Here is a 19,817-nt window from a genome sequence, read left to right as displayed (position 1 = left end):
TTCAAGCTTTGGATAATCTCTTAGGCAAATTGTCAAGCTAAAAACTGGGGCTTTTAGATGGCTGATTTTTAACTGCATTATTGATTAAAATGCAGATAGAAGCCCTTATGAGGTTGATCTTCACATGATTTAACTGATGTCCAGAGGTGTTTTAATTGAAATGTTAGACTTTTTTAAATAAAACTGCCCTTTTTTTAAGTAAACCAACTTCGGTTTTATGCTTTTAATCACCACCTGTTGTTCAATAAATGTCAAATTCCTCTTAATGGTCTCTCCTGCATAGGATTTATTAATTTCTTTTGTACTCTATGTTCATTATTGGCAATTGAGCACTTCTCGTATAAGATTTTCATTTTTTATAGTGTCTTGGTTCCTTTAGAGGGAGATATTGGTTGGAAGTGTAACAAAAAAATCCACACATACACATGCCTACACACTTTTCATTCTTTAAGGCAGTAGTGGGAATTGGAAAGCCTATAAATGTTCTCTCAGCAGTACTGGTGGCTGTAGTCCCCATATACAGCACAAAAGATAGTGAGATAATGGACCTCCAGAAAGCCTTTAAGAGTCACTGGGATTTTCAGATTATATTAGAATCTGAAATATGAAAAGAAATTAACTGTAAAAATCCACTGGATATAATAGTGATTCCTGATGCACTGGGGAAAGCTCTGTGTCAGCTGCTAAAAGGAGGAAAGTTCTGCTGGTTCTGAAAGTGCTTTGGATATGACAGCGGAGATTAAACAAATCTAAAAACACCAAATGAATACAGAACTGAATGGTCCTACAGACTAGAGAAGGGAAGTTTAAAAGTGAGTCACAGTGGAGAAAGATGAGAAAAGGTATCTTAACCAGTTAGGCTGGTGCAACTTACACCCTCAAGTGGTGTAACTGGATGGAAAATGTGAACAGAGAAGCCCCACAAACTTGTGGTGATGTAAAATAGGCTAAATAGCTTTCATAGCCACAAATTAGTGGCCAAAAGGAAGGTAAGTGAGGTATAAATGGGAGGGATAAGGGCACTTAAGTCAATGCTGTGATGTAGGGTAATCTCACTGCCTGCCATAAGATAAAGTCACTTCTCAGCCATCCAAAAAGACATCCAGCACAACCAAAAAAAAAACATTCAGTGGAACAGTGCTGGCTGACTCCAAACACCTCTCCAATTAGTTCATGCCCAGCTGTGGCCTCTGCTGAGGTTTGCCCCATCGCACTCAGTATCCAAGGCATGCCCACGGACAGCTCTGGAAGGTTTGCCAACTTCAGGGCCAAAAAAATAGCTAGTCTCTAGAAAGAGGAGACTGAATGCAGAGGCTAATTCTACAAGAAGGCCTATGGAACCTGAGACTGAAATTGGTTTTTAATTATTATAATTATTTGTATTGTGGTAGCCTATACAAACCATAGCCCCATTGTGCTAGGCACCATATACATAACATAAAGCGTCCCTGCCCTAAGGAGTTTTCAGTCTAACTATAAGATGAGAGACAACAGGTCAATTTGGGAAGCAAAAAGTAATAATGAGAAGGCTCTGATCAGCATGATCCGCAGGGATCACAGCACACCAGCTGCCTAACAGTTGTCAAGTGTCTTGTAGACATCACATGAGAGGAGAGATTTAAGGAGAGATTTGAAAGTAGACAATGGGACAGCTTGGCAGATATTTGAGAGGCACTTTCCATGCATCAGGCGTGGCACTGGAGAAGGTGGGAAAGCACGTTGCAAAAAAATGTGACACATGGACAATGAAGGCTAGCATCACTGGCAAAGGAGAGAGTTAACCTCTTCTAATTTGTTAGAGGAGAGTCAGGATAGGTCTTAAAAGAGTGAAGACAAATAGCTTGTTTGTGTTTGTGATGGAGAAGGGAGAGCCAATGGAGGGATGCGATCATGTCAAAGAAGCAAGCTAAATAAAAATCTTTGCAACAGCATTTTGAATGGATATAATGGCACTAGATGGCATTTGTCAAGGCCAGAAAGGAGCAGGTTGCAGTGCTCAAGCTATGCAATGATGAGGGCCTAGATGAGAGTTTTAGCGGTGTGACTGAGAGGAAAGGCCCTATTGTGTCATTCATAGTTAATGAGAAAGAAGGCAGGGGCTAGGGGAAAATATTAAGAGCTCTGTTTTGTCTACATCGAGCTTATGCTGATGGCTTAAATAGTCAGTATCAAATAGTCAAATTATTCACTGAATGTTTTATCTGATCCATTTAGCCATTTTTTTCTACTGACAAATAATTCACAGACCTGATTTCTGCAAATGTATCCACTTCAAGCATAGGAATAAATCTACACGGCACTTCACTATTAAAACACCTCCACTAGTTCAGGTTTCAGAGTAGCAGCCGAGTTAGTCTGTATTCGCAAAAAGAAAAGGAGTACTTGTGGCACCTTAGAGACTAACAAATTTATTAGAGCATAAGCTTTCGTGAGCTACAGCTCACTTCATCGGATGCATCCGATGAAGTGAGCTGTAGCTCACGAAAGCTTATGCTCTAATAAATTTGTTAGTCTCTAAGGTGCCACAAGTACTCCTTTTCTTTCCACTAGTTCAGATATCTCAGTAGGTCTGATTCCACTAGAGGGCAGCCTCACTCACTCTGTGTGTGTGTGTCACACACTGCCAGTACATATCATGCAGTCTTTATAATGTGGCAGCTCCCTGAAAGTCTCTCAGCTCACTAGATCAATTGCCATGGAGATGTTGTGACAATCCCCTTGAGGCACATGAGTGGTCTACACAACAGCATTTTTGAGCCCTAGAGGTCCCTTTTCAAGCCTACATTGAATTAAATAAGTCACACCATTACCAAGGCACTCTCAGGACTGGTGATGCAAAACTTTAGTAGCTATTTGCCAGCCTTAATTGCTTTTCAAATGTATTCAGAGAAGCCCTATGGAAGTCCCAAGACATGCTTTCCCAACACTTGTGCAGTAGCACTGAAACCTCCATTGTTAGGAGTCTGTTTTAAATTTTCTTAGCAATCTCTTTTGTTACAGGGACTGCTTTTTAGTGAGGGCTAGAACTCTGAGTGTCAAAAGGAACACCGACTCCAAGCAAAACTCGACTGACTATTGAATATAATTAAGTACTGTATTTTTGTAGCTAACATGATGCCATTTCTTTCCCCTGCCTTTTTCAACCGCACAGAGGGTGCAGAAGGCTCACAAGTATGGTAGTGTTTTGTCTAAAGCCTTGAGATAGGCTCTAAGGCTTCCTTTTGCTATTAATTTAATTCTTTCCCCCACTTCACCCCTCCACATTGTCTTTCTTTTTTCCATGGCTTCTTCCCTGTAGCATTCGTTTGCTACAGGAAGCAGCACAAAACACGGGACAGATCCAATTGTCATGACTCCACTGACTTCAAGGGAGCTATTACAGCTTACTGCAGATGAGGGTTGGCCTCTATATGTTTGTGTTTTAAGCAGAGATGGCTCAAAACACCAAATTCAGATGTGAATCCAAGTTTTCAGCATCAGAGGTTGAGGGGGGTTCATCTCTGGGGTTTTGTTTTGGCCTGTTATAAAGGCAGCTGCAAAATTACAGGTCCAGGTTCAATGCCATGCACGTTCCTCCCCCAGAGTTGAGGAGTGTCCAGATCTGGGGTTTTTGGCTCTGCATCCTCTCTACTTTTAAAGGGAATTTACAACTTACAAAAAGTGCCAGAGTGCAAGACCTGGAAACTTAAGTCCTCTGCTTAGCCACAGAAATTATACCGCATGGGCAGGAACAGCAAAAGGGACACTCCACCCCATGATGTGACTTAGCTGTGACCTGGAGGGATCACCCCTAGCATTCACATTCAAAGTGATGGCATTTATGAAAGTTCTATATCCCAGTCTCTAGATCTATTCATTCCACACAACAGTACACAATGATTCCTTCTTATTCTCTTCTCCACCTCTTGTTCTCCTTCAGAGAATCACCACTAATATTACAAGCCACAATAACAAATAAGTATACACAATGCCCTTATTTAATACTAGGGATGCTACAGTACAATTCCTTATCTCTTTCCTCCCTCTTCCTTAATGCACATTTTTATTTTTGAAAACAAACTTATTTTCCAGTCTATTGTATCAACTCTGAGCTCCACAGACTGTGGTTTGTAGTGAATGGCGAAACTATCATGAATGAATAATGATACAGTAATGATGATTTATTTGCACTTCTATTGTGCCTGCCTTCCATCTGCAGATCTCAACACAATTGCACAATTTGCAATTATTAGTGAATTTAGAAAGTAAGAACGGCCATACTGGGTCATACCAATGGTCCATCTAGCCCAGTATCCTGTTTTCTGTCAAAAAGAAAAGGAGTTACTTGTGGCACCTTAGAGACTAACAAATTTATTAGAGCATAAGCTTTCGTGAGCTACAGCTCACTTCATCGGATGCATTTGGTGGAAAAAACAGAGGAGAGATTTATATACACACACACACACAGAGAACATGAAACAATGGGTTTATCATACACACTGTAAGGAGAGTGATCACTTAAGATAAGCCATCACCAGCAGCAGGGGGGGGAAAGGAGGAAAACCTTTCATGGTGACAAGCAAGGTAGGCTAATTCCAGCAGTTAACAAGAATATCAGAGGAACAGTGGGGGGTGGGGTGGGAGGGAGAAATACCATGGGGAAATAGTTTTACTTTGTGTAATGACTCATCCATTCCCAGTCTCTATTCAAGCCTAAGTTAATTGTATCCAGTTTGCAAATTAATTCCAATTCAGCAGTCTCTCGTTGGAGTCTGTTTTTGAAGCTTTTTTGTTGAAGTATAGCCACTCTTAGGTCTGTGATCGAGTGACCAGAGAGATTGAAGTGTTCTCCAACTGGTTTTTGAATGTTATAATTCTTGACGTCTGATTTGTGTCCATTCATTCTTTTACGTAGAGACTGTCCAGTTTCGCCAATGTACATGGCAGAGGGGTATTGCTGGCAGTGAGCTGTAGCTCACGAAAGCTTATGCTCTGATAAATTTGTTAGTCTCTAAGGTGCCACGGGTACTCCTTTTCTTCTTACAGTGTGTATGATAAACCCATTGTTTCATGTTCTCTGTGTGTGTGTATATAAATCTCTCCTCTGTTTTTTCCACCAAATGCATCCGATGAAGTGAGCTGTAGCTCACGAAAGCTTATGCTCTAATAAATTTGTTAGTCTCTAAGGTGCCACAAGTACTCCTTTTCTTTTTGCGAATACAGACTAACACGGCTGCTACTCTGAAACCTGTTTTCTGTCAGTGGCCAATGCCAAGTTCTTCAGAAGGAATGAATAACACAGACAATCAAGTCATCCATCCCCTGTTGTCCACTCCCAGCTTCTGGCAAACAGAGGCTAGGGACACTCAGAGCATGGTGTAGCATTCCTGCCAGCCTGACTAATAGCCATTGATGGACCTATCCTCCAAGAACTTATCTAGTTCTTTTTTTAATGCAGTTATAGTTTTGGCCTTCACAACATCTGCTGGCAAGGAGTTCCACAGGTTGACTCTGCATTGTGTGAAGAAATACTTCCTCTTGTTTGTATTAAACTTGCTGTCTATTCATTTCATTGGGTTACCCCTGGTTCTTGTGTTATGTGAAGGAATAAATAACATTTCCTTATTCACTTTCTCCACACCAGTCACGATTTTTATAGACCTCCATCATGTCCCCCCTTAGTTGTAACTTTTCCAAGCCGAAAAGTCCCAGTCTTTTTAATTGCTCCTCATACAGAAGCTGCTCCATACCCCTAATCATTTTTGTTGCCCTTCTCTATACCTTTTCCAATTACAATATAACTTTTTGAGATGGGATGACCCAATCTGCACACACTATTCAAGATGTAGGTGTATCCACATCTACACTTGTATCACCCCTGCACTATTGTCCCCACTCAATAGATGGGGAAACAGAGGCCCAAAAATAACTTACCAAAAGTCATACTGAAAATTTAATAAAATCTTGGTGCCTTCTTTCCAAGTCCTGCGCTTTAACTACAATTCACTTTCCTTGCAGAAGTTCTGACAAAGATGGAGAAATATTGTACATGTCAATGGCAACTTTTTATTTAAATTCAACTTGCCTCCTACATCCTGACAATATCCCATGGTTGTACAACAGTTGGCCTGTACCCTGTAAACCTGGTGACAACCTCCAGACCAAGAATCCCTAAATGAGTGCCAGAATGTGATGTGGGGGAAAATGTCATGGAAGAATCAATTACAGATATGAAAATGCATTCTTATTTACATATTCATATTGATATCTTTCCATTTCTAGCATTGATCAATGGGATAGCATCAGTGTATGCTAAGACAGCTTTTAAGGTATGTCTACATATGAAATTAGGTCAATATTGTAGAAGTCGATTTTTAGAAATTGATCTTATGCAGTCGATTGTGTATGTCTACATTAAGCGCATTAAGTCGGCAGAGTGCATCTTCACTACCCTGGCTAGCATCAACTTACGGAGTGGTGCAATGTGGGTAGCTATCCCACAGTCTCCACCACCCACTGGAATTCTGGGTTAAGCTCCCAATGCCTGATGGGGAAAAAACATTGTCGCGGGTGGTTTTCGGTACATGTCGTCAGTTGCTCCTCCCTCCGTGAAAGCAACGGCAGACAATCGTTTTGCACCTTTTTTCCGTGCAGACACCATACCACGACAAGAGTGCAGCCAGCTCAGCTCAGCTCACCAACACCACCGCTGTTGTATCCTGGGTGCTGCTGGCAGCAGACGATGCAATAGGTCTGCTAACCATCATCATCCACCGCTTCCGCTGCAACTCTGCTCTCCTGCAGCTCGGGGGATCTGTTCTGGTCCTCCTGGGTGCTGCTAACTGTTGTCATACACTGCTTCCGCTGCAACTCTGCTCTGCTGCTATTGTCTCAATTGCAAATTTCTCCATGTTGTCTGTCATGGGCTCCCGGGTATGTGTGTTCTTTCTTGGGAAATGTGTGCAGTGCTAAATGTCATCCTCCACCGCTTCCGCTGCAGCTCTGCTCTCCTGCTCTCATGAATCCACCTCTCAGGTCCTCTCGTCGTTCTCTATAAATATCTATTCTCGTGGCATCCATTTTTAGCCACCACTCGTCCGCTGCAACTCTGTTCTCCTGCAGACGCCATACCACGGCAAGCATGGAGCCCACTCAGATCACCACAGCAGTTATGAGCATTGTAAACACCTCGCACATTATCCTGCAATATGTGCAGAACCGGAACTCGCAAAAGCAGGTGAGGAGATGATGGCAGTGCGGTGACGAGAGTAATGAGGACATGGACACAGACTTCTCTCAAAGCACAGGCCCTGGCAATTTGGACATCCTGGTGGCAATGGGGCAGGCTCATGCCGTGGAACACAGATTCTGGGCCCAGAAAACAAGCACAGACCTGTGGGACCGCACAGTGTTGCAGGTCTGGGATGATTCCCAGCGGCTGCAAAACTTTCGCATGAGTAAGGGCACTTTCATGGAACTTTGTGACTTGCTTTCCCCTGCCCTGAAGTGCAAGAATGCTAGGATGAGAGCAGCCCTCACAGTTCAGAAGTGAGTGGCAATAGCCCTCTGGAAGCTTGCAACGCCAGACAGTTACCGGTCAGTTGGGAATCAATTTGGAGTCAGCAAATCTACTGTGGGGGCTGCTGTGATCCAAGTAGCCAATGCAATCACTGAACTGCTGCTATCAAGGGTAGTGACTCTGGGAGATGTGCAGGTCATAGTGGATGGCTTTGCTGCAGTGTGGTGGGACAATAGACGGAATGCATATCCCTATCTTGGGACCGGACCACCAAGGCAGCCAGTACATAAACTGCAAGGGGTACTTTTCAATGGTGCTGCAAGCACTGGTGGATCACAAGGGATGTTTCACCAACATCAGTGTGGGATGGCCGGGAAAGGTACATGATGCTCGCATCTTCAGGAGCTCTGGTCTGTTTGAACAGCTGCAGGAAGGGACTTACTTTCCAGACCACAAAATAACCGTTGGCGATGTTGAAATGCCTATAATTATCCTTGGGGACCCAGCCTACCCCTTAATGCCCTGGCTCATGAAGCCATACACAGGCACCCTGGACAGGAGTCAGGATCTGTTCAACTATAGGCTGAGCAAGTGCAGAAAGGTGGTAGAATGTGCATTTGGACGTTTAAAAGCATGCTGGCACAGTTTACTGACTCGGTTAGACCTCAGCGAAACCAATATTCCCACTGTTATTACTGCTTGCTGTGCGCTCCACAATATCTGTGAGAGTAAGGGGGAGACGTTTATGGTGGGGTGGGAGGTTAAGGTAAAACGCCTGGACTCTGATTACACACAACCAGACACCAGGGCGATTAGAAGAGCACTGCAGGGGCGTGCTGCGCATCAGAGAAGCTTTGAAAACCAGTTTCATGACTGGCCAGGCTACGGTGTGACAGTTCTGTTTGTTTCTCCTTGATGAAAACCCGCCCCCTTGGTTCATGCAACTTCCCTGTAAGCCAACCGCCCTCCCACATTCGACCACCGCTTGCAGAGGCAATAAAGTCAGTGTTGTTTCAAAATCATGCATTCTTTATTAATTCATCACACAAATAAGGGAATAACTGCCAAGGTAGCCCAGGAGAGGTGGGGGAGGAGGGAAGCACCGGGTGGGGTGTTGGATGAGGGGAGGAGGGAAGGACAAGGCCACAGTGCACTTCAAAACTTATTGAATGCTAGCCTTCTGTTGCTTGGGCAGTCCTCTGGGGTGGAGTGGTTGGGTGCCCGGAGGCCCCGCCCCCAACATTCTTGGGCCTCTGGGTGAGGAGGCTATGGAACTTGGGCAGGAGGGCAAGCGGTTACACAGGGGCTGCAGTGGCAGTCTCTGCTTCGGCTGCCTTTCCTGCAGCTCCACCAGATGCCAGAGCATATCAGTTTGATCCCCCAGTAGCCTCAGCATTGTATCCTGCCTTCTCTCATTCCATGGCCGCTTCCTCTCATCTTACTCCCGCCACTTCTCATCTTGCTCATCCCTCCTGTCCTCGCGTTCATTTTCTGCTTTCCTGGACTCTGCCATTGTTTGCCTTCACGCATTCTGCTGAGCTCTTTCAGTGCAGGAGGACTGCATGAGCTCAGAGAACATTTAGTCGCAAGTGCGGTTTTTTTCGCCTTCTTATCTGCGCTAGCTTCTGGGATGGAGATGATAGGGGGAGCGTTGAAACATTTGCAGCTGCAGGAGGAAAAAAAGGGAGAGTAGTATTTAAAAAGACACATTTTAGAGAACAATGGGTAGACTCTTCCATGGTGAACCAAGTTGTTAACATTACATAGCACATGTGCTTTCATTACAAGGTCACATTTTGCCTCTTATATTGAGGGCCTGCCGGTTTGGTGTGAGAGATCACATATGCAGGGCCGGGCAACAGAATTCGGCTTGCAGGCAGCCATGGTAAGCCACAGTCTTTTGGCTTCTTCAACCTTCATAACATGTGGTAATGGTTTCAAACAGCAACGTCCCCCTTTCCCATACCAAGCACCCATTGGGTTGGCCATTTAAAAGGGGGGCTGTACTGGCCGCGAATGCATCCCAAGTCTTCAGGGCAAATTAATCATTAAACATGCTTGCTTTTAAATCATGTATAATATTTACAAAGATACACTCACCAGAGGTGTCTTCTCTGGCTTCATGGTTCGGGAGCCCACCTTGGTAGGATTGGGAGGGTATTGGCTCCAGGGTGATAAACAGTTCCTGGCTGTCAGGAGAATGGTTTCTCCATTTGCCTGCTGCATGCTATCCTCATCCTCCTCATCTTCCTCGTGACCAAAATCCTCATGTCTGTTGCGTGAGACTCTCCCTTGCAAGTGTCCACACACAGGGGTGGGGTAGTAGTAGGGACGCTCCCTAGAATGGCATGCAGCTCATCATAGAAGCAGCGTGTCTGGGGCTCTGATCCAGAGTGGCCGTTTGCCTCTTTGTTTTTTTGGTAGGCTTGCCTAAGCTCCTTAATTTTCACATGGCACTGCTGCGGGTCCCTGTTGTAGCCTCTGTCCATCATGCCCTTGGAGATTTTGGCAAATATATTGGCATTTCGTCTTTTGGAACGGAGTTCTGATAGCATGGATTCATCTCCCCATACAGCGATGAGATCCAGTACCTCCCATTTGGTCCATGCTGGAGCTTTTTTGTGATTCTGGGACTGCATGGTCACCTTTGCTGATGATCTCGCCATGCTGGCCAAACAGGAAATGAAATTAAAAAGTTCCTGTGTACCTGGCTAGTGCATCTGAGTTGAAAGTGCTGTCCAGAGAGGTCACAATGGAGTACTTTGGGATAGCTCCTGGAGGCCAATACCATCGAATTGCATCCATACTACCCCTAATTCGACCTGTCAGTGTCGATTTTAGCGCTAATCCCCTCATCGGAGAGGAGTACAGAAATCGATTTTAAGAGCCCTTTAAGTCGACAAAAATGGCTTCGTCGTGTGGACGGGTGCAGAATTAAATCGATCTAACACTGCTAAATTCGACCTAAACTTGTAGTGTAGACCAGGGCTAAGTTACTTCTTGTTTTCAATACATTTTTTCTTAAAAACTAAAACAAAGAGTAGGAAAAAATGTTCCACAACTATGTATTTTCAATTGAAAATTCTATTCACCAATATTCACAACCCTTCTTGTGTTTGCTTTCAGGGAGTACTTGGGTGATCAGTCTTCTGTAGCATGCATACTTGTGAAAAGCGGATTTTAAACCTGAAGGCTGAAATAGTCACTGAAAGTGAATGCACAATAATACACCAGACCCTCGCTAGAATACAGGATTTGGGATCCATGAGAGGTACCGCGTTAACACGGGGACCGTGTTAAAATGAATTCCCATTAAAGTAATAAAATTTGGGATCCATGGCCGTAACCGCGTTATATGTGAATTCGCTCTATATAGACACGTGTTCTAGCAAGGGTCAGGTATATCTAATTATAATATTTGTAACTCGTAATGAACCAACACAGTGCAAAGTGTGAAGCTTAAATATTCATAGCAAACTAGTCTTAGGCGAAAAACATATGAAGGACTACCAACAAATAAATGCAATAATTTCACAAATAGGGGAAAAAAGGGTGAAAATCTACAAATTATTCACAGCAAATTATTTGCTCAGCTAAAATAAAAATACTATTTTAATGGACTTCATGTCCTATTTTATATTCCCCACACCCGGGGAAGTCAATGGAAATGGTTCAGGCCCTAAGTGAACTTAGTGTTAGAAAAAGATGCTGATGGCATGATCCTGTGACTGGGTTCTGTTGGCCAATGCTGTGTTGGGGCAACTCAGGCAAGCATAACAGCACTGGGGCAGAGGGAGAGCACATCAGCTGTACTGGTGAAATGCATGCTTTTTACATGGGAAGGACTAACTGCACTTTACCTTGCCCTTTCTTGACTCCTCTAGGGAGTCTAGTGGCACTAGGTTTGAGTAACATTTACCCTCAGGCTGATGAAGGACTATGATTATGCCTAGCCCACGCCCAGGGATACAAAGAGAAAGACCCTTGTGCCCCACAAATCTGTGCAGGGACTGGAAACAATTATGCGCTCTGCTTTCAGGTTCAGTTTAGTTTAATGCTTGGAAAAGATGCCAGTTTGACAGCAGGGAAACCTGTCCCCTTCTATTCATACACAGGACATGAAGGTTATAATCAATAGCAGTGCAAGCTTCCTCCATAATCCCCCAGCAATGCATTTTTAACCTTGACCTGCAAGGAATACCTTTAGGGATGAGCTTGTAGTTTGTAGGGGAACAGGAGGATCTACCAGTTCACCTTGATCTGGGCCTGGCAGCGAATCCCTGGGAACCCAACATTAGATCTGACTGAGATTAGTTTTTTGCTGGCAATGAGAGAGGGTAATTGTTAATTTTTCATTTTGAAAATCGATAAATATATTCATGTTGTTGGATTTGGAGACTTCCGCCCACCATTGCATCTCCCTCATCTGGGCTGAACAATCCCCCTGCTATGACTGTGGAGGCCCTTGAGGGGTGCACCATATTTGGGAAGGAATAACCCAAATATAATGTATATTACCCCGAACAGCTGCCTCTGTTGTGCAGGCTATGCTTTGTGAGATCCCTCCGCTCCGGAAGAATGTATTGTAATGTAGATTTCCTCAATTTCCTTCGGAATCCCTTAGATAATGCAGGACAAGACTTTTCAATGGTTCCCACTCTATGCACTGCGCATCTAAGTAAATGGGAACATGGTACACTTCAGAAATCATTGTGAAGAACTACTGTTTATCGGGGTAAGGAGAATAGTCTTGAGTGCTGATCATGCCTACTGATCTCAATGCAGTTAAAACTCTGTCCCCTTTTTCACATTCCTAGAGCAGCAAAACTTGAGATCTGTGCAAAAACTGTCTTGCTGAACAAGAAATATGGCTGCGTATAAAACTAAAAGGATAGTTTGCATCCCTCTTTCAGAAGCATTTATGACTATTGTATTTGTTTAAGTTCCCACAGAAAATCTCCTCTGTTTTTTATGCGCACTTTACAGGGCGCATCAAAGATCGAAGTTGACGTGTGTTCAAGAAATGACTTTGAATGTAGATCCATATGTACCGAATGGCTAATTTTTGTCAGAATCATTGCAATTGTGCATAGAAACTAGGAAGCAAAGTAGACAACTGGGTAGTTAGAACCCAACCCTGTGAGGTGCCGAGCAGCCCCTGTGAGGTGCCGAGCACCCACAACTCCCATTCAGGGAAGTTAATGAGAGATGATGACTCAGCATCTTGTAGGCTCTGGCTTTGAGGTACCTCAGCAGCTGTTATGTGCAATCTTCTGATCCGCGCACACATTTACTATAATCGTTCACGAGAAGATGTGGGCCTGGATGCATTTGCACTCCTTGCACATGGTCCTCTGCAGTGCTTAATTTGTAATGGAAAAAGGTGCTGGCGCTCAAGCAATATTTTTTACATGCATAACTGATGCAGCAAGCCCAGAGGTGCTGGGGCTATGAACTGCCAAGCCTAAGGGTGCCGGGGCTCAGCCCTGGCAAACTCTGGCCCAAATTAAACACTAGTTCTCTGGCCTAGGGTTAAATATTTGGCTCTGAGTCTCATTTGGTTGCTGTTGGGGTGGGGTGGGAGGTTCATTTAACACCAGAACTGCCAGAGCTACAGTTTCATTGTTGATCTTGACCGTATCCTGGCAACTGGCTTTTATAAAAGAGGCAGCAGCAGTGAATTTTCCTAAATGACTGTCTTTCCTGCATAACCTACACACACGCACATAATTGTTATCTCACTGAGAGATTTTTGTGTGCTTCTTGTCGATAGATTCTAAAGTCACACATTTGGTCATTTGAGTAATGAAATCTATTGTCCATTGTAATATAAAGCAGCCTATGAACCACACTGTAAACATTAAGCACAAAGCACACTGACATTAGGAAGCATTCATCTCTATTCCCTGCAGATTCCCCATTGCACAAAGCAGAGTAATATATTTTTAAGAATTAAAGGGTACATTTTCAAAGTGCTTAGCTCAGCACTTTATTCTCCTGACTCCTATTAAAGTTAATGGGAGTTGTGCGGCTGAAACCCCATGGAATGCACATGGATTGATAGCACAATATAGCTGCAAATGAATGATGGATTGTGGAAGAGTCAGGTACAAAATGGCAATATTTGCTCGATTTAGCTATAGTCTGCTTTCCAGTTCTCAGCACATTAACCTCTTTGTTGCTGGTTTCATCTGCAATTTCTGTGCAGAGACTGTGCTCTTTGAAGTGTCAGAATTTCACGGACAACACTGTGACATACCTGATAAACCAAATCTGTGTTTGTACCACGTACCAGGTACGTTTCCCAGCACGATCTGTGTTGATGCATTTGCTCTGATCCTATCACAGACTGTTAGCGTTCTCTCACCAAGATACCTACAAGATTAAATCCTTGGAATGCTTTAGAGATTTAGCCCCCAAAGTCTATTCAATGCACTGTTCAGTTTTAAAAAATTATTATTTTTTTGCTGTGTAGAATAAGAATATGTGACTTTAGATATGCAAAATTTCAGAACAAAAATACTCAAGGTTTTTATAGCTGTAAACGTATCATTTAATTAGGAAAAATGTGCTAAAGTGTGGCATCGATAGATAGGCATGGAAGAATTTAGTTTATCTGTAACAGTTGATAAAAATCAATTTCACCATACACACACAAACCGATGAAAAAGTATTTCCATCCACAATAATCAAAATTTACCGATAAGTAAGAAAAACGCTGCTTGAGAACTTATTGGAGTTTGATTTAAGGATATTTATTTTGCCTATGTTGACATGTGGTGATGACAATTTGTTTTAATAGTATAAAGCTAACTTTTTGATTTTCAACATCTATGGTCATTAAATAATCTGACCTCACCTCCCTCCCGTTGTCTGACACCCCTATAATCTCCCACGACTGTGAAAATTTAACTTAATAAAAAATCTTTAAAAATGCTTTAAAATAAACATTGATATCCATCAAAATTATATTTAAAAAATTGAAGTCTCACAAGCCTATTTTCTCTTAAATTAGAATTGCCCAACTTGCAGATTCAGATTCCACAAACATCCTAAACTCTGCCCTATCCTCCTTATTTACCCACCAGCGATCCCTTGAAATCTAACCACCATACTTCTGTGTCATTGTACCTCTTCTACAGTAATGGAGGCCACAAACCTTCTCCTCCATACTGTAAATATTGTTGCTCCTTTTCAACCTGAGCAGCTAGTCAGTTTGGGACCCTGTGGGGAACAGAAATTGGTGGTAGTCAAATATTTCTTTGATACAATTTTATTTACAAAGAATGTACAAAGTTCAGCATCCCGCAAATGCAGAAGGAATCAGATAATAGGAAACGACTTTTTTGGATCACAGCGTCAAGAGCACTCTTTTCAGCCTGCACTCCAACCCAAAAGCTCTTCCCTGGTTTCTTCCAGGGTCAGCCACATACATTTAGCTGCTCCTTCAGACTGCCTTTCTCTCTCCAAATGTTCTTATCTGACCTCAGTTTCTATGAGATCTCTTTTCCCATGCACACCTACCAAAAAACAGTACTCAGCCAAAAGCTCCTGGGTAGATTCATACACCTCTTTTGTCTTAGGTGGTGTTTTTGCTTACATTTATGTTAATTGATGGGTGTGAACTCACCTTCAATCTCTTGACTCACCCCATAACAACGTTTCACCCAGCTCATAACAATACCAATCTTCAACTGCCTCCCTTCAATCACATAATCCACGGATCCAAACTCCCTTCCACTTCACCTGCCACCTTGCTAACTGTGAGAAACATGGAAAACTCATCACTTATCCTTTGGATGACTGTCTCAGAGATGCAAAGAAAATATTCATGAACTGCTTGTGAATCATAACATAGTTCCAATGCTGATTGGGGACTGTATCTGCTTGAAAACCAAATTATGCTACTGATCTCTCCAGATGGAAATGTAATGATTTAACACTGAATAAAATTAAAAATCAACACAAAGTGGCACTCTGTCTTTCTAGGTTTGTACACTGTGGCGATTATTATTGAATCTGAATGAACATTCGTTCAAAGAGATCAGAACTAAAATAAATGTTTGAAGTAATTCCTGGGATTGATTCCTGGGTCTTAGAGTGACTGGCTGTCTCCTGTCTGCCCTTGGGCATGTCTCCAAATCTCTCCATGTCACTTTGTTCCATCCTATTAGAGAGGAAGAAAGAAGAGAAAGACAGTAGTAGATTCACTGTTTCCCATCTCCTTCTGATATATCTCCCCGGGTATTAAAAAGCCCAGGCTGGCCTGGGTCAACTGATTTGACCTTGTGGGGCTGAAAAATTGTTGTATAGAGATTTTGGGCTGGAGCTTGAGCTCTGGTATCCTGTGATGATGGAATAGTCTACCTGCTCTGTAGACTGTTGCCATAGGGGAGAATCAGAAATTTGTTAGTCTCTAAGGTGCCACAAGTACTCCTTTTCTTTTTTTAAATCAGCGTGCAATTGTATCATTCAAGATTTTTATTGAGTTCCAAAAAGTCTGAGCCTTTAACTCTGCTATATCTTCCAGGGGGATTGTCACAATAAGAAGAATAAGCAAACAATGCTTCCATTCAAAATCTATAAAATTGCCTTACTATTGAATGTATTAAATGTCCCACACCATGCATAAAAAGGATTTGCACCTCTACTTTTCTGCTGTAAACAGTATTTCCATATGTATACAATAAATAGAACAGTTTAAGGCTCTGGGTTCTGTTCAGAATGTGGATGGTAACAATCTGTGCTGCTTAAATATGCATTTTCAACATTCATAGGGAGACTTGAGTCTTAAATCTCAGTCTTTAACACTGCTGTAGACTGATATGCTCTTGCACAATGATTGGCTCATTTTTTTTTCATGATTCTTATTTTGATCAATCAGCCCTGATTCCAAATCAGAAGCAAGGCACTACTCTGATTAACTGGAAATTGGAATTCTCCTGAAGACATACCTATGGACTTAAAATGAGCTGAGAACCAAAGCACCAAAACTATGACTTAAGATTCCAAAATGCCTCTCATTTCAAGGGACTGCATGCATTTTATTCCCAGAGTCACCTACATTCCACACAAATCTAGTGTCCTCTTACGTCTATTAGATTATAAAAAGTTATTTATACTAAGGGAAAGACTAATCCCTCATCTTTTAACATTTTTTCTGCATGAATAAATTTTTGGTGTCCCTCAGTTTGGTTCTTTTAAAAAAGTTAATAGATTAGATAGATAATTATATGGATTACCAGTAAGCTTCCACTCCCCTTTTCCCACCTATTTGCAAATTCAGTAGGGTAAAAAAACCTCAGTTCTGACACTTGTGCTTGCAAATAGCACACGAATAGTTCACTTTCTCCTTTAAATCTGGACCTCTATCACATTTCCCTCTCAAACTCCTTCACTGTTTGCTTCATGAAAACCATGAATACGATTATGGCTTAAGGTCAATGGAAGTTTTGTCAATCAGTTCTGTAGGAGCAGGATTGGTCCCTAAGAACCAAATGGTGGGCCCAGTTTTCCATTGACTTCTGGCTGCTTTGCACCGCTCTAGGCTGCACCAAGAAGCGGTATCCCAGCTCAAATCCTAGCACAGGAGATGGGGCAGGAGGAAAGGCATGAGGTCAGGATATTGCCACATCCAGCTGATTCCCAGCTTCTGGAATGACTCCTGGGTGCCATTAGCAGCCAGCATAAGATAAAAGAGACTTAAAGCTGCCCTGACTTTCGCCAAGGCCAGCACCCTCCAGCCTCATTACTGGGATGGTGGCTGCAAGTCACCTTTGATTCCTCCACATGCTGGACCTGAGCCAAGCACAACTCAGCTAGTCCAGAGAAACCAGGCCAACGGCTGTAGCTGTTCCCCATAGAGTTCCTAAGAATGGTTGCCTATTCATTCTTACTCATTCAATTTGCAGCCCTGTGCATGACAAACAGCTTGCTTACTGTCTGTACTCCAGAGGGGAGGAGAGGGACTTCTTGCTACACACTCTCTCTTTTCAATCAATCATAATGTGATCTTTTTTTCAAGTCTGATATCTCAAAACCTGGATAGGCACTGAACAAGTGTTAGAACCCCTTGGAAAGAGGAGATTCCCAGTTCCTCAGAGAGATTAAATATTAATTCCCAGCCCTGATGGTTTACAAACTACTGGATATTACTCCTCTCACTGGTGCAAGACTGCATATTTCCTATCCTGAACCCTGCCTCAATGTCATTCGGAGGGGAAATTCCACATTTTAGAGAGTGTAGAGGAAGAGAGAACTTTATTTTTTCACTGATCTTTATTTTATTTTTTAAAAAGATGGCTCTTTGAAGTTGTTCAGCAGTTTTGAACATCATTAGACTTAGGCCTGATTTACACTTTATTTTTTTTTAACCAGGATTACTATTTCAAATAGGTGTGACTTTTTTTTTTAACTACAATAGTTATACCAGTAGAAGCCCTACTCCAATGAAGTGAGCTGTAGCTCACGAAAGCTTATGCTCAAATAAATTTGTTAGTCTCTAAGGTGCCACAAGTACTCCTTTTCTTAGTGGTATAGAGATGACTTATACTAGGATATTAGAAAGACAAGGTGGATGAGATAATCCCTTTTACTGAACCAACTTCTGTGGGTGAGAGAGAGATGCTTTTGAGCTACAGGGAGCTCTTCTTCAGGTCTGGGAAAGGTACTCTCTCACCATCAGAAGTTGGTCCAATAAAATATATTGTCTCACACACCTTGTCTCTTTAATATCCTGGGACCTATATGGCTACACCTATGCTGCATGCTGATACCAGTATAGTTGCTGTTCTTCCTGTCCGAGAATAGTTCTAACAGTATAAAGGACCCTTATACGAGAGCAGATGGAAGGGATCAGGAAGATTAACAGCAGCCTCGGGAGAAACTTTGCTGTTTTCTGGATGGGGTGATGGACAACACCATGAGGGTGTTGCCCTCCTTTTGAAGAAGGGAGTGGAGCATTCCCTGCTTGAATGGAAATCCATCAGCAGCAGATTTATGAGAGCCAGACTGAAAGGGAAACATAATAGCATCACCCTGATTCAGTGCTATGCTCCGACAAATGACGGTGATGAAGAAGTAAAGGACAAATTCTACCTGACACTACAGGTGGAGTTAGAGAAAGTACCATCCCACGAACTAACTATTGTCATGGGAGACCTACAAGGTCGGTAAGGACAACACAAACAACGACAGAGCAATGGGAAAACATGGGTGTGGCACCATGAATGAAAACGGAGAGAGGCTTGTTGATTTCTGTAATATGAATGACCTAGTCATCGGCGGAATCCTATTTGAACATTGTGAAATTCACAAGCTGACATCGTGTTCTCCAAATAGCAGAGATGAGAACCAGATTGACCATATCTTGATCAATGGCAAATGGTGACGCTCACTGATAGATGTGAAAGTGAAAAGGGGTGCAGATGTTGGCAGCGACCACCACCTTGTGACAGCCTCCATCAAGCTAAAACTGAGATGTGTGGGTCCACCAAACAAGGGACATAGACGTTATGATATTGACAAGCTAAAGTCCCTTGAAATAGAGGAGCCTTCGTTCTGCAGTTAAAGAACAGGTTTCAAGCACTTGCAGACCTTGATGAAGAGGAGGGGAATGCAGATGAGGAGATCAACAAAAAGTGGGACAAAGTAACAAATGTTATAGCCCCTTGGTGAGAGGAGATTCCCAGCTCCTCAGTGAGATTAAATATTAATTTCCAGCTTTATAAACATAGCAGTGAAGCCTGTCTAGGCTACAGACAAAAGAGAAGGAAGGAGTGGATTACATCCAGCACATGGAATGCCACAGAAACCAGATGAGCCCTGAAGAAAAAAGTTTTTAAAATCCCAGAAGCTAAAGGACAGATACCACAAGCAGCATTGACGCAGACACCGTGAGTGGTCCGGGGCTGGAGCACTCACGGGGAAAAATCAGAGCACCCACCGGCAGCTCCCCGCCCCACGCCCCCTGCCCCAGCTCGCCTCCGCTCCACCTCCGCCTCCTCCCCTGAGAGCGCCGCCACGGCCTGCTTCTCCCCTTTCACTCCCAGCGCTTGTGCTGCGAAACAGCTGCTTCGTGCGGCAAGCGCTGGGAGGGGGGAGGAAGAGGAATGCAGTGCACTCAGGGGAGAGGCAGGCCCGGAGCAGGGATTTGGGGAGGGATCCAATCGGGGAAGGAGAGGACGGAGTTGGGCGGGGCCGGGGGTGGGAGGGTCACGAGCACCCACCAGCGCCAACAAAAGTTGGCGCCTGTGACGAGCAGTATAGCAAGGCACACCGGGAGATCAAACAGTTTGTGAGAGTGGACGAATGGCATTAT

The sequence above is a fragment of the Dermochelys coriacea genome, chromosome 1 (assembly GCF_009764565.3).
Source record: "Dermochelys coriacea isolate rDerCor1 chromosome 1, rDerCor1.pri.v4, whole genome shotgun sequence".
NCBI classification, from domain to species: Eukaryota; Metazoa; Chordata; order Testudines; family Dermochelyidae; genus Dermochelys; species Dermochelys coriacea.
Note: the sequence above shows the minus strand (reverse complement) of the source record.